This window comes from Crassostrea angulata, chromosome 2 (genome assembly GCF_025612915.1).
Source record: "Crassostrea angulata isolate pt1a10 chromosome 2, ASM2561291v2, whole genome shotgun sequence".
Lineage (NCBI taxonomy): Eukaryota > Metazoa > Mollusca > Bivalvia > Ostreida > Ostreidae > Magallana > Magallana angulata.
Window position 1 is genome coordinate 56,713,384 of NC_069112.1, and position 13,672 is coordinate 56,727,055.

At 32.0% G+C, this 13,672-nt stretch overlaps 1 pseudogene; it reads left to right on the forward strand.

The window, feature by feature from the left end:
* The first annotated feature begins 5,782 nt into the window (after positions 1-5,782).
* Positions 5,783-13,672, forward strand: part of LOC128174538 (multiple epidermal growth factor-like domains protein 10) — a 34,640-nt pseudogene continuing 26,750 nt past the window's right edge.

Genomic DNA, 13,672 nt, shown 5'->3' on the forward strand with positions numbered 1-13,672 from the left:
TTTGCTACAGCAGTTCTCATGGAAAAGACCAGAAAAGCTTACTATAAGATCAAGAAGACAATTGGACTAGAAAACCTGTGTAAACTTTTAGAAAAACTTTTTGACTATATAGTAACACCAGTTCTTTTGTAGTGAGATATGGAGTTTATTTGCTAAAAATTGATGAAAATTCTGTTATCTATCAGAAATTTTTTCCTCTTATGTGAATGGGAAATATAATGATATATCTATGTAAACAATATTCTGTTTATACATATCTTAGGCCTTTGCCTATTATTGTAAGTGTGTTTGTGCCAATAAAATATTAGTATTTGTTATACTTGTATTAGTCATATAATTTATTGTTGTATATTTTTAAAAAATACTAAAAAGTATACAAATGATAGTTTCAAAAAAAGGCTTATTATGTATCTTTATTTCAAAAGTTATTTTTTCATGATAAACATACATCATATATTTCATAAATTTAAAAGAAATATTTGTCTTTTGCGTACTAATTGATGCATATTGTTGTTAAAAACCCAAATAAATAAATGCAAATTTGATGCTACCAATTTGATCTTGTTTCATGTTGTATATTCCTTTCACAATAATGAATTAAGTATGGTAGTCATTCTTAATAATATGATAAACAGTCTAATTTTTCCGAATATTGACAGTACTTAAAAAAGGATGCATATTGAAAGCAATTATAAAAGCAAAACAAGAAATTATAATAGAAAAGTGAACATGCTTTTGGAAAAGAAAAATAATTCATGTGAAAACAATTTCACGTGAAATTCACATGAAATTTTTCACGTGAATTTCACGTGAAACTGTTTTCACGTGAAATTTTAGTGAAAAATGTGTGAAATTTTCACGTTAAATTCACGTGAAACACATTCACGTGAAATTAACGTGAACAAATTCACGTGAAATTCACTTAACGCGAAATTCACGTGAAATTCACGTGTATTTCACGTGAAGCTTAACGTGAAATTCACGTGAAGCTCATTTCACGTGAGGCACAATTGGCTGTGTAGTCTCTTCAGACCCCTTTTAATCTCTAATTAATTCGTTTTATTATCTTAATTGATGAAATTAATTTTTGCGTGGAAATAGTTATAAATGCTGTAATATAAACTTTTTTGTACTCATGTGTAATTAAAAGTCATACAAACCCTTCGAAAACTTTTTACATTCATCAGAATAAAATTGAGAGTAAAACTCTCCTACCTTATCATTAAAATGTTTTCTTTTCTTCTTTTATCTTTTGCAGCCTTTGCGTTATGGTTTTGTTTTTGTGTTTTATTTGTAATTCATATAATAATATTGTATAATATTAATATTATATAATATTAATAATATTGATTGTAAATTCATTGTTTTGTCACAAATACTATTATATTAATATAATGTAATATAGACAAGTATATATTGTCTACTTGCCATTGAAAATTAATCCCAACTTACTCCATCCACATGGCTAAACTTCGAGTTGTCTAGAAGACAAACTTATCTTTTACTAAGTCAATGAGATTAATATACTTTGCATATATAGACAAACTGACAGTATACTTATTTATAGATATATACACTCTGATACATGTACACACACACACACACACACACACACACACACACACACACACACACACACATATATATATATATATATATATATATATATATATATATATATATATATATATATATATATATATATATATATATATATATATATATATATATATATATATATATATATATCTTGCCTTACCTACATACTTTGTACGTTCATTATGAACGCAGGAGCTACTGCTCCTATTTGTCCATCTATGTGGTCTCATGATCATCAGACTGTGTGATAGCCTGGTCATTGCTTTTATATAGTCCATAATTGTCCATAATATAGTGGTCCATTATATAGTCCATAATGATGGTAATTCCAGTACCTGTCCAGTCGGCAGATACAACATGCTCAGGAAGTTGATCCATGAGTCACCTATCAGGTTTGTGAAGAAGTATTTACGAACGTCTGGTTTACATCTCTGCTTTGCCACTTTCATATTTTGTCCCGTGGTGTTACTTGTATTCAAGATAAACATTCATTCTGTTGTTCATTCATCATGAATTCCACCTATCATTTTATATGGTTCTATCATATCTCAACGTAAGCGTCTAATTTCAGTGTTGGTATTTTCAGTATTTCCAGTTTTTCCTGATAAATTTTCTCTGACAGGTATGGCCCATGTAGCATTTTTGTGGCTCTTCTTTGTACATTCTCAATAGATGCAGTGTCTTTACATTATAGGGGTCCCATATATTGTTCAAATATTCTAGATGAGGTAGCACGAATGCCTTGACAGGGTTGCAAATAACCACTCGCCCACTCGCAAATGCGAGTAATTTTTACTGTGGGCGACTATTTCTTAAAGATCTAATTGCCCACATGGCGAGTATAAATTTGTTGGGCAATCAAGGACCAACGTAAATTGAATAGTCACTTTTTGATCGGCAACTTCGTTGGAATTTCCTCCGTAAGAGAAGTTAAGGTTGCCCTGTATCATGAGTTTGCAATTGTTTGAATTAACCCCAAAGGCAATCAAATGATAATTAACTAATTCTGAAGAAGTTTTCACAGCTTCAGTAAGCATCTGTTGTAATTATTAACTCGAGATTGTCTTATCTTTCGGGGTTATAAATACGGGTGATGCAACCACATACTGTGCAACCGATGTTTATAACTTTTAGTGTTGATATTACTATTAGTTGGTAATTAGGGTCTTCCGTTTCCAACGGAAGACCCTTTTGTTTTTCTTCGGTTTCTTTTTATTATTATTTTATTTTTTATTTTTTTTCTGACTCCTTCTCGGCTTTATATCTCAGAAAATTTTCATCCGATTTCAGTGAAATTTTCAGAGCTTTTGTAAAGTTACCGTGCCTCAAAGATGTCAAAGTTTCAGCATTTACGTCACTTCCGTTCAAATTTGGCGGCCATTTTTAAATTTTAAAAAAGTGATTTTGTCCGGAAGAAATCTCCGTAAACTTTAAAGATATTGCTTTGAAATTTTTACTGATGATAGATGTATCAATTCTATAATGTACTGGGGGGTTTAAAATTTTGTTCATTAATTTTGCTCAAAACCGGAAGCAGTTCCAATTTTTGGAAATTTTCATTTTTTGAAACAAAATAAGACAATACTACAGTCTTATAGAACTGGCCATGGTGAATTCAAATCTGAAATCCGTTTGAAAATCGGACGATGCATTACAGAGATATTGGGGTTTAAACATTGATTTTTCCGGAAATTTTGTTTCCACGTCCTCGGCTTAAAAAATAGCGTAATGTTCAAAGTAAAATTAATTCGTACCAAAAATAATTGTTAAGTCGTGCTTGAACACATTCGGATTTTTTTTTGTCAAGTCGTTCTTGAAATTAGAAAGGTTTTTGTTAATTCGTACTTAAAATCATTCGGATTTTGTTAAGTCGTACCAGGAATAATTCGATTTTTTCATCTTTTTATTTAAGTTACTCTTGTTGTTGGTTAAAAAGCTCTGCTTCTTCCGGGAACTTCCGGCTTTTCTTCCGACATTAACGGAAGACCCACTCGTTGCTTTGCAACGAGCTTTGCTCTAGTTTGTAATTATAGTTAATAATTCTGCCAAATTAATGCTAAAATAATCATAAAACCGTTTTTTTTACAGTTATCTTCTTAAAAATAAGATTCTTTATATAACGGTTGTAACTGGGTCAAAGGGTTGGACTAATACCTCCAAAATACACAGAAATACAGAGATTAATTTTAATTATTTGTCACTAAGCTAACAATTACAAAACATCTCATCTATAAAATGTATGAATACAAAGAATCAAATTTAATAAATTGGATCTAATTCAAGTTAATAATGGCAATTTACAATTTTTATTCTACATGTATATATTTTAATATTATAAACTAACTTCATTGTGAATATCAGTGGAGTGGGCCCCTATAAATTTTTGTGGGCTTCTATAACTTGAAAAGTTGGGAGCCCACATGGCCCTGGGTTTGAAAATGTTATTTGCAACCCTGCTTGAATAATAAACAGAATTATATATAATCTAATGAGAAGAATGCTCGTCGGATAATGCTAACTATTTGATTTGCCTTGTTAATTTGTGTTTGAATATGCTTATCAAAACATAACTATCGACGTTGACTCCAATATTTTTTTTTTCTGATTCCACTGATTCTTTAGTTGCTGTGGTTCCATCACACTTCTTCATGATGTATTTGCAGTTTTTTTTTCCATTTGTTTTGAATTTTCGGCACATTGCATTTGTTTAGGTGGAACCGTAGCATCCATTCAAACTCTAGTCAAGGAGGTTGTTCTAGTCATGTTGTATGGTTACAGCGTCGTTTTCAGTTTTAATGTCACTAAACAGTTTGGTTTCGTCAGCAAAAAAAAATACTTCTGAATTTACACATTCAGGTAAGTCATTGACAAAAAAGACGAACAAGATGTTACCTAGGACGGAGCCCTTCGGAATTCCGCTTGTGACCCTGTGTCATTTCGAGTATTTTCCATGAATATATATACGCTGTTTACTTTCACTCAGGAAGCCATGTCATTAAGCCTATACCTGATGTGAGGGACTTTATCAAATGCTTTTATAAAGTCCATGTAGATAAAATGAACATTCCCTCTTTTAAGTATGATTTGTGTCCATCTGTCGAGAACCTTTAAAAGTTGTAATGAGGTGGATCTGCCGCCAATAAATCCAAACTGTTTGTCGCTGAAAATAGTTTGAGTGTTCATGTGTTCTACTATCTTCTTCCGGATTAGTTTCTCCATAACCTTACATAGAACACTGGTGAGACTAACTGGTCGGTAGTTGGATCTCCTTTTTTGAATAATGCTGTAATATGACCAATGTTCCGTTATGTGGCACAATTCCGCTCTTAAAACTTTCGCTGAAAATTGGGCAAAGCGGGGCATCCTTAATATCTGCCAATTCGAACAATACTTTCGGATGTACTTGGTCTGGGCCACCTGGCCAGGTGATTAGGTCGTGTTAAGTTCTTCAAAATTTTCTTTTATGTCTTATTTGGTGTTCGGCGCATCAGATGATGTTTCAGTACAGTGACTCTTTCCAGAATCAACTGGTGAAGAATTCTGCAAGTACTTTTGCTTTCTCGGGTCTGTTGAAGCAACAAAAGGAGTTCCGTCGACTTCGGTGTGTAGCTCTGATATGTCAGATACAGATTTGCGTTTTGAGTTCACATGTTTCAAGTTTTTGCAAATAGAATTGGCAGTTTCAGCAATTTCCCTTTCCCCTATTTTTCGTTCTTTTCTCGGTACTGTTTTCATTTTGTTCTTCGCTTTATTGTAATCTCTGTAGTGTTTACTGTCTCTAGTTTCCATATAACGGGCCCAATGACTATGTTTCCTTCTAATACATTTTATGGTATCATTTGTTAGCGGTATCTTTCCCTTTCTATTACCTCGTTTGCTCTTTGGAATACAGGTGTTCATCAATTCCAGTAGTGTCTTTTTGAATATCTCTATCATGTCCTCAGTACACTGCCTTCAAAAACAGCAACCACTTATTTTATTGTCAGAAAGAATCTAAATAATATCTTGTAATATATTTAAATATCCGCGAATAATATAAAGATTTAATATTAATAAACAGGTTTTAATCATCCTAGCATGTTTCTAACGCCCGTTTTCACTTCCTGGATAATGACTACATGAGGTACACACACATTGTGATGGAGTCAGTTCTATTTTTTTTTATTCACTGTGATGATCAATTTAGAAGAGCATATGTTAGGATATTGTATTCACTGAATTATTCATTACTTCCGGAAATGAACATATAATATTTACATGAATGAATATATTTTACAAATGATCATGTATTAAAACTGCACTTTGTAGGGTAAAACGTTTCTATGCCCTAAATGTCCTTGACTGGTGTAAATGCTCAGTATACGTAAAAAGTCTTCATGACTGTTTTCACTTCCTGGATAATCATTACATGAAATCCTTACATTGTGATGGAGGCGGCTTTACTTTTCTGTTTATTCATTGTGGTGATTAATTTAGGGGGAGCGTACGGTAAGATAATCTAATCATTGAATTATTTATTACTTTCTTATGTCAACAGATAATATTCACTTCTATGCATGTATATCGTACAAATGACAATGTATTTAAATTTCACATTGTAATGTATAGTTTGTAAATGCTCAAATTAACAGTAAGATCCCTCCCTTAACATCTAACGCTTATCTCTCATAAGAACTATATCGCCACCCTTTCTCCCCCGTCCCCTATGTAACAGTGATATTCAATATATGAACGTTAATGTTAAGTTCCCTTTTCTTTGTACAAATAAAGTTTTAGAAAAACAACCTTGACACCTAGAGTATACGTAGATAACTGAGATACAATAAGAAATGATAAATCAGTCCATGCCCTTTATAAAAAAAACTGTTGCAAAATCCTTTAAATACAACAAAGAAGCAATATCTTCTACAATTTGCATGTATACCCTACTCCTACTCAAGTCAGACATTAAAAACGATTCTAAAATTAAAAGATAATGTTGTTTAAACCTACACTTGTGTTTAAACTTATTCATGAGTTCATAACCTTTCCAAAACTCTATTATTTGAAATTCGTAGAAAATTTAGCCTTAAACAAAACAGCGTGGCAGCAGCATCCTTACCCCGATAGACCCTGGGGAGCAGAGCGTGCTGTTGACGGACAAAAGTCAGACCTGTCTGTTTATGGATTACAGTGTACAGAATCAGCAAACAAAAAAACAACAGCAGAATGGCGGGTAGACCTGGGTGAAATACTCAGCATACACCACATCTTTATACAGTACAGGACGGAAAATACAGTATGGGGTAAGGCAGATTTCAACGGTTCCACACAAAGTTACTTTTTCCAGTGATAGATTTAAACAACTTGTAGTAGGTTATACGCATGAAAACAATTCATAGATGTTTGCACATAAATAACCCCCAATATTTGCATTTTTTAAATTTCAGATGCGAATAATGGCTATACTAGAAGATTCCTGGGATACTCTGTCTACATATCAAACTCAACCAATAAAGACCATGGAGTACTATGTTTTAAGGACACCAACTACACCAGAGCCACAATACCCAACCCTACAAACATAACGTGTATCACACACGGGAGATACGTCATCTACTACAACAACAGGACCAACCCTCCGGATCCTAATGATCATGAGTTGTATGCATACAACGAACTGTGTGAAGTAGAGGTTTATGGTATGTTTTTCAATCAAATCACAAGGATGTATTAATGATAAATATGTTCATAAAGACTAAAAGTTTTTGGTTTGCATGAAACTATTGCATCTGTTTGTTTTCTAGTTTTAGAGGATTTTGTAAATTCGGCAGATTTCGGTTATTAAATTTACCGTTATTACACAGTTTTTTTTCCCACCTTTTTTCACTTATTTTACTTGATTATGACGTCAGAGTTCATGTCAGCTCATTCTGCTATGGCTCACTAAAAAATCTGATGAAAATTAACTACGAGAAGAAAATCAATGTATTTACCCTTTAATAGTATGAAATTCTTGAAATATTTTTTTTTCTGGTTACCAAAAATTAAACTTTGTTTTTCGCAAAAATGAAAGATGAAAGATGAAAGCCATATGCAATTTACATTGAATTGTGGAGCAAAATTTATTGACGCCAAAAAATTCTATCGGATCAATATGCAGAGCATGATGACGCTACTCAATTGTATTAGATTAAGAGTGTACCGAGTGATAAGTGGATGTTGCTTATCTGTAATAAATGTGTCAGCATTACATGTATATCTACATTGTCATTAAATATTTTTATCTTTCTGCTTTTTGCGAGAGAGTTCAATGGAAAGCCATATTCATTATACAGAAAACTGTTGGTCCGATTAAAACAGGAAACTGTTGTTCTTATTAACTGACGCTGAAATAATGGGGAGAAGACCGTTATTTAACGACACTTAGCTTTCATATTTATATCCTTTCCACATATTATTAAATTTTTCATCAGTTGATTGCGTTTTTCTTATATATAGATGCTTTGCTTAATTTGTTCTCTTTTTTAATTTTCAAAAGAACAAATTTGTTAGTTTGAACCACGTTTCATATTGTGATCAGTATTAGACTCTCAGTGGGTATGGTATGAATATGTATGAATATATATGAATTATGATATGAAATTATGTTGAAAATGGCAATAACAATGAACCACAAGCTTGTAAAAAATGTTCATATAATATGAAACACTCTTGAAATTGCGTTCATATCCCTCTCATGCATATCCATTAAAAGGATGACCCACACCAGGATATTACGGAGAGGACTGTTCCTTACCATGTCCAATTAACTGTCAGGAAGGTCATTGTAACATCGTGGATGGAACGTGTCTTGGTTGTGTTGCTGGATACCAGGTTCCAAACTGTATTGCACGTAAGTGATGATACATGTATATGAACGCCATGATTAGACTAAACGATTTTCTTGAGTGCATATTGTAAATATGATTAAAATCACGAACCATACACGTATAATAAAGAATTAGCAAATATTATCAATACGGCATGAATAAATCATTATATTGAATGTATTATCCTCAAGGGAATACAAAACAAAACGTATCTTGTCATCTTTTAACACAGAAGGTTACGACAAAACGTAAGGCATTGGATGTCTTCAGGTTTGCGGGAACTGTAAAAATAATGAGCCGTGTCATAATGTGAATGGTAGCTGTCTAAACGGATGTAATAATGGCTCGTATAGTGTAAAGTGTGACAAAGGTAGGTAAAAAAAATGTGAACGTTACAAGTATATTTCAAAATGGAATGGTGGAATCCTCTGCGTAAAAATTTCTTTTAATTAATCAGTGTATATATTTATTTTTTTAATTAGAGCTAAGAAATTCAGACATCATGCCTATAATATGGCATAAAGTGTCATTAAACTGTCAATATGAATAACTTTCTTTTACATGGATTCAATTTGTCATCTAAATAGTTTGTCCCGAAGGTCGGTATGGCTACAACTGCCAGGAACAGTGTAACGTCAACTGTGGAGTTCCATACAGATGTGACAGGGTGACAGGGCAGTGTGAGTGAGGATGCAAAGTGGAATGGAAAGGCGTCACCTGCGATACAAGTAACACATTTGTGTTTCTTTTTATACTAGTGGTCTAATTGCTGATCAAGTTTATGAAATGTTCACTTGTATTAATCTTACAGAGTGCAATGAAGGTAAATTTGGTCTACACTGTAACCAATCGTGTGGATTCTGCCTTAACAAAGGACAATGCCATTACATTAATGGTACTTGTCTGATCGGATGTGATAGTGGTTATAGAGGAACTGATTGTAAACAAGGTATTTGCCTTACATAAGTGCAAATATAATATCATATCATTTTTACAAAAATAATAAGTTTAAAGCTATATCTGGCTACTACTAGAAAAACAGGTTTTTTCAACCTATTATATCATGAAAAGGTCCAACAATTCGTGACTATATATCTCAGAACTGTTCATACACATCTTTGAAAGATTAATTTCGCAAGATATACATTTTTCCTATACTCTAACTGTATAAACGTCTTTTTAAAAAAATAATTTTGATATACTCTTAGCTTGCGGTAACAATACCTATGGACAAGGGTGTTCGTTAACATGCGGAAACTGCCTATACTTATATGGGGAACAGTGTCATCATGTGACTGGTCAATGTCCACGTGGATGCGACGTTGGTTTTCAGGGTGAACGCTGTGACCGAGGTATCAGCAGTTGATTAAATGAAAGATTATGTAATTATATGTATTTATAATACATTATCATTTAATTTGTTTTTAAATCAAAATATGAAACAAAATTGTAGTATTTGAGTCTGCCACCTTGGATGTTGAGTCTAAAGAATCATATTCCACACTGCTGTATGTCTTTGTGACGTTTCTAATCCTTAGTGGGCTGCTCAATGCGTTTTTTATAATCGGGTATGTTGTTTTACATCTATTTAACTAATAAATTGACTGTTTGATAAACAGAAAACTGCTTTTATATTTTTCTTTTTACCAAATAAGGTTTATGCCGATTATTTTTTCTTCCCTAGAAAACTACGAAACACTATTTGTAGTCAACAAACAAAAAACGAAAATCTCGATTCACATTTACATAGAGTTGGTAAGGATCCACAACAGGCCCAGCCTTCTTCTAAATCTACATACCATCTCAACGTAGATGATGACAACACCGCTTATCATGAGCTTGGAGAAATCATCCATGAGTCCCATTACGATAAACTGTCTTAACAATATCATCAGAAACCCTGAATATAAGCGTATTCAAAAAGCTGTTTTGTTGATGAAAGACTGATGTAGTTTGAAAGATAAAAAAAGAGTTCCAATACGATACTTGACAAAAGTATCTGAAACCAAAATGTATGTGCTTACAATTATAACAATAATTGTGTTGGTGAAATGATGATTAAGTATTAAACATATTTAACATTCTACACAGTAAGATCGCTCCAGTTTACGTATGTTTTGTGTTATTCAATGGATCAACCCAAAATCAGTTTACATGTATAGCTGTTCTTTAAGATTTACAGAAATACATTTTATAAATATATTCGAAATAATAGTTTCACTCGGTAATTTTTATAAACAAAAATTCAAACAATATAGACCCATCCTTTTTGCAACCAGGATTAAAAATCAACGCTGAAAAAACTAAATGCTTTAATTCATCTTAAGATCATCATTTTGCGCATTTTAAGTCAAACATTTATATGTGTTAATCTTTGTCATTTACATAAGTAGGTACTTCTATTCAAAGTGTGGGGACAAGATGTTTTGCGAAATGCACTAGATTACAATGACATTCGACAGAGAAAGTCTCAATGATACTACGCACTCAATTAAAACGCACATCATAATATTACCTATATTATAAAATTAACGATAACCTATATTTAGAATTGTTCACCAGTTACGGGGTAATATTGTCATTTTAATGTCATTGATATTTATCATGTTATGTAAATAAATCCAATTATTTAGATTATGTGTTTTGATTGCCTTCTTTAGCCCCAAAAAGGTACAGGTTAATTATATCCAAAGGCCATGGTTGTATGAAAAAATGCTAGTTTACTATTACTATTATTATTGCTATAAAGATACATCTCGAATAGTATAACATGTTTATTGTTGCAAGATAAAGGTATATTAGTAGAAAGTGAAAGAGATAGATGAAAACAACAACGCCACACGTGTTCCAGACTAATTTCTGGACTTTGTTTTGAAGACGTTGTATCATAATACATGTAGAACTGAATATATATAGCGTAATGAAATATTTAAAAAACAGAACTGTAGAGCGGAAAAGAATACTTACTCAAAATGATAGTATATCATGGTTACTGCCTACCGGAAACTAGCTCTTAAAAATATTTTGTGACAAAAAGGCAAGTACATAATGATTTAGGAAAACGAGACTCTAATGCAATATATGTATCCGAGTTTCTCAACGAATTCAATAATATATGTCTTTACAGTCAATATACTGTAAATAATGTATAATTTAGGAGTCCATATTAAACAATTTTTCATTAATCATTTAAATTAATGTGCTCGGAAAAAGATGACTTTTTGTATTTATTTACACAATTTTATCAATCCAACAGCATAATTTAAATCAACTGCAAAAATTCCACTTAACATTTTCTAGCAACAATTAAATTTACGATTGATATTAAAATCCGATGAAGTTGGTACACTTGATCAGTAATTTTAAAATCTGTTGGAAAGCACGATTTGTATAACCATTACAGTAATCAGTAGGTTCTTGACTACATTCATGGGAATATGACAAAGCACCTTTTTAAAAAAAATGATAAAAGCTTGGCCATTCCTTATCAACATAATAAACGCATTAAGTAAGAAATGTTATACCATCTGTCATTTTGATTTTTGACTTTTTCCTCATTTTGTATTCAGTCCTTTTGTTCATATTAAATCTAACCACGCTCTTTAAAGTCAAAACACGGACATATAAAGTTACTGAACAAAAGACATTTAAATGTCATTGCCATTAAAGATATACCACATAAGTGAATAGGCAGCTCCGTAAATTTCAATAATACTTCCTGGACCGATTAGTAAATATATCCAACGCAGTCAGTCAAATGGAGTGGAATTTATTATGTTTCTTGTTTTCTACACTGACTAGTTTTGGAGCAACATATGGTAATTTATAATTTCATTCAGTTTTTTGTTCACCTTTAATTGAAAAAATTTTATTCATACAGCTCGTAGCGGTATTATAATACGGTTGTGCGTATTTTTGATCACTGAATTACGTTTTTTACATAATTGCTTCAACACATACACAAATATCTACTATTGGTTGTTTAGTGCTACAAAAATGGCACTTTGTTATAAAACGAAATAAAATATTTTACGAAACAAGGTTTACGGCGGCCTTTTTTAACCACAACTGTTCATTAATTGCCAACTACTTCCGGGTATTTTTAATCACGTCTAAACGGAAAAGTAGCAGCTAGAAATACCTTTTTAATGCAATACTCTGACTCAATCTTATTAATTTCAATATGTAAAAAAAACGGTTATCAACTTTTATCAATGCATTTTTCTCGATCTTATTCAAGAAACAGACACATTTTATTAAATATCATTAAAGCACGTGTCTTCAAACAATGACATCTTGAATAAATGTGTAAAATACACAATTGAAAGTACATACTAGAATTATAGTTATAATGGGACAAGTAGTATTATTAAATTATTATATTCGCGAGAAATACAAACTATATATATATTTATATATAAATTTCTTAAGGAAAAATGGTATTGAATTTAGTATTGACATTAACATACAGTAGATATAAATTCATGTACAAAATGATCAGACATCTGTGTCTTAATATTTTTTTTTTAACATTTTTTTTTTCAAAATCAGTTCGATTCTATGAGATGTTCATAGAAGTAAGTATTTTTGTGGCTCTTCTTTGTACATTCTCAATAGATGCAGTGTCTTACTTTTATAGGGGTCCCATACATTGTTCATATATTCTAGATGAGGTAGCACGAATGCCTTGAATAATAAACATAATTATATATAGTCTAATGAGCAGAATCCTCGTCAGATAATGCTAACTATTTGATTTGCCTTGTTAATCTGTGTTTGAATATGCTTATCCAAACATAACTATCGACGTTGACTCCAATATTTTTTTTCTGATTCCACTGACTCTATAGTTGATGTTGTTCCATCACACTTCTTCATGATGTATCTGCAGTTGGGTTTTTCTTTCAATTTGTTTTGAACCTTCAGCACATTGCATTTGTTTGGGTGGAACCGTAGTATCCATTCAACACTCTAGTCAGGGAGGTTGTTCTAGTCATGTTGTAAGGTTACAACGTCGTTTTCAGTTTTAATGTCACTAAACAGTTTGGTTTCGTCAGCAAAGAAAAACACTTCTGAATTTACACATTCAGGTAAATCATTGATAAAAATGACGAACAAGATACGACCTAGGACGGAGCCCTGCAGAATCCCCCTTGTGACCCTGTGCCATTTCGAGTATTTGCCATGAATATATATACGCTGTTTACTTTCACTCAGGAAGC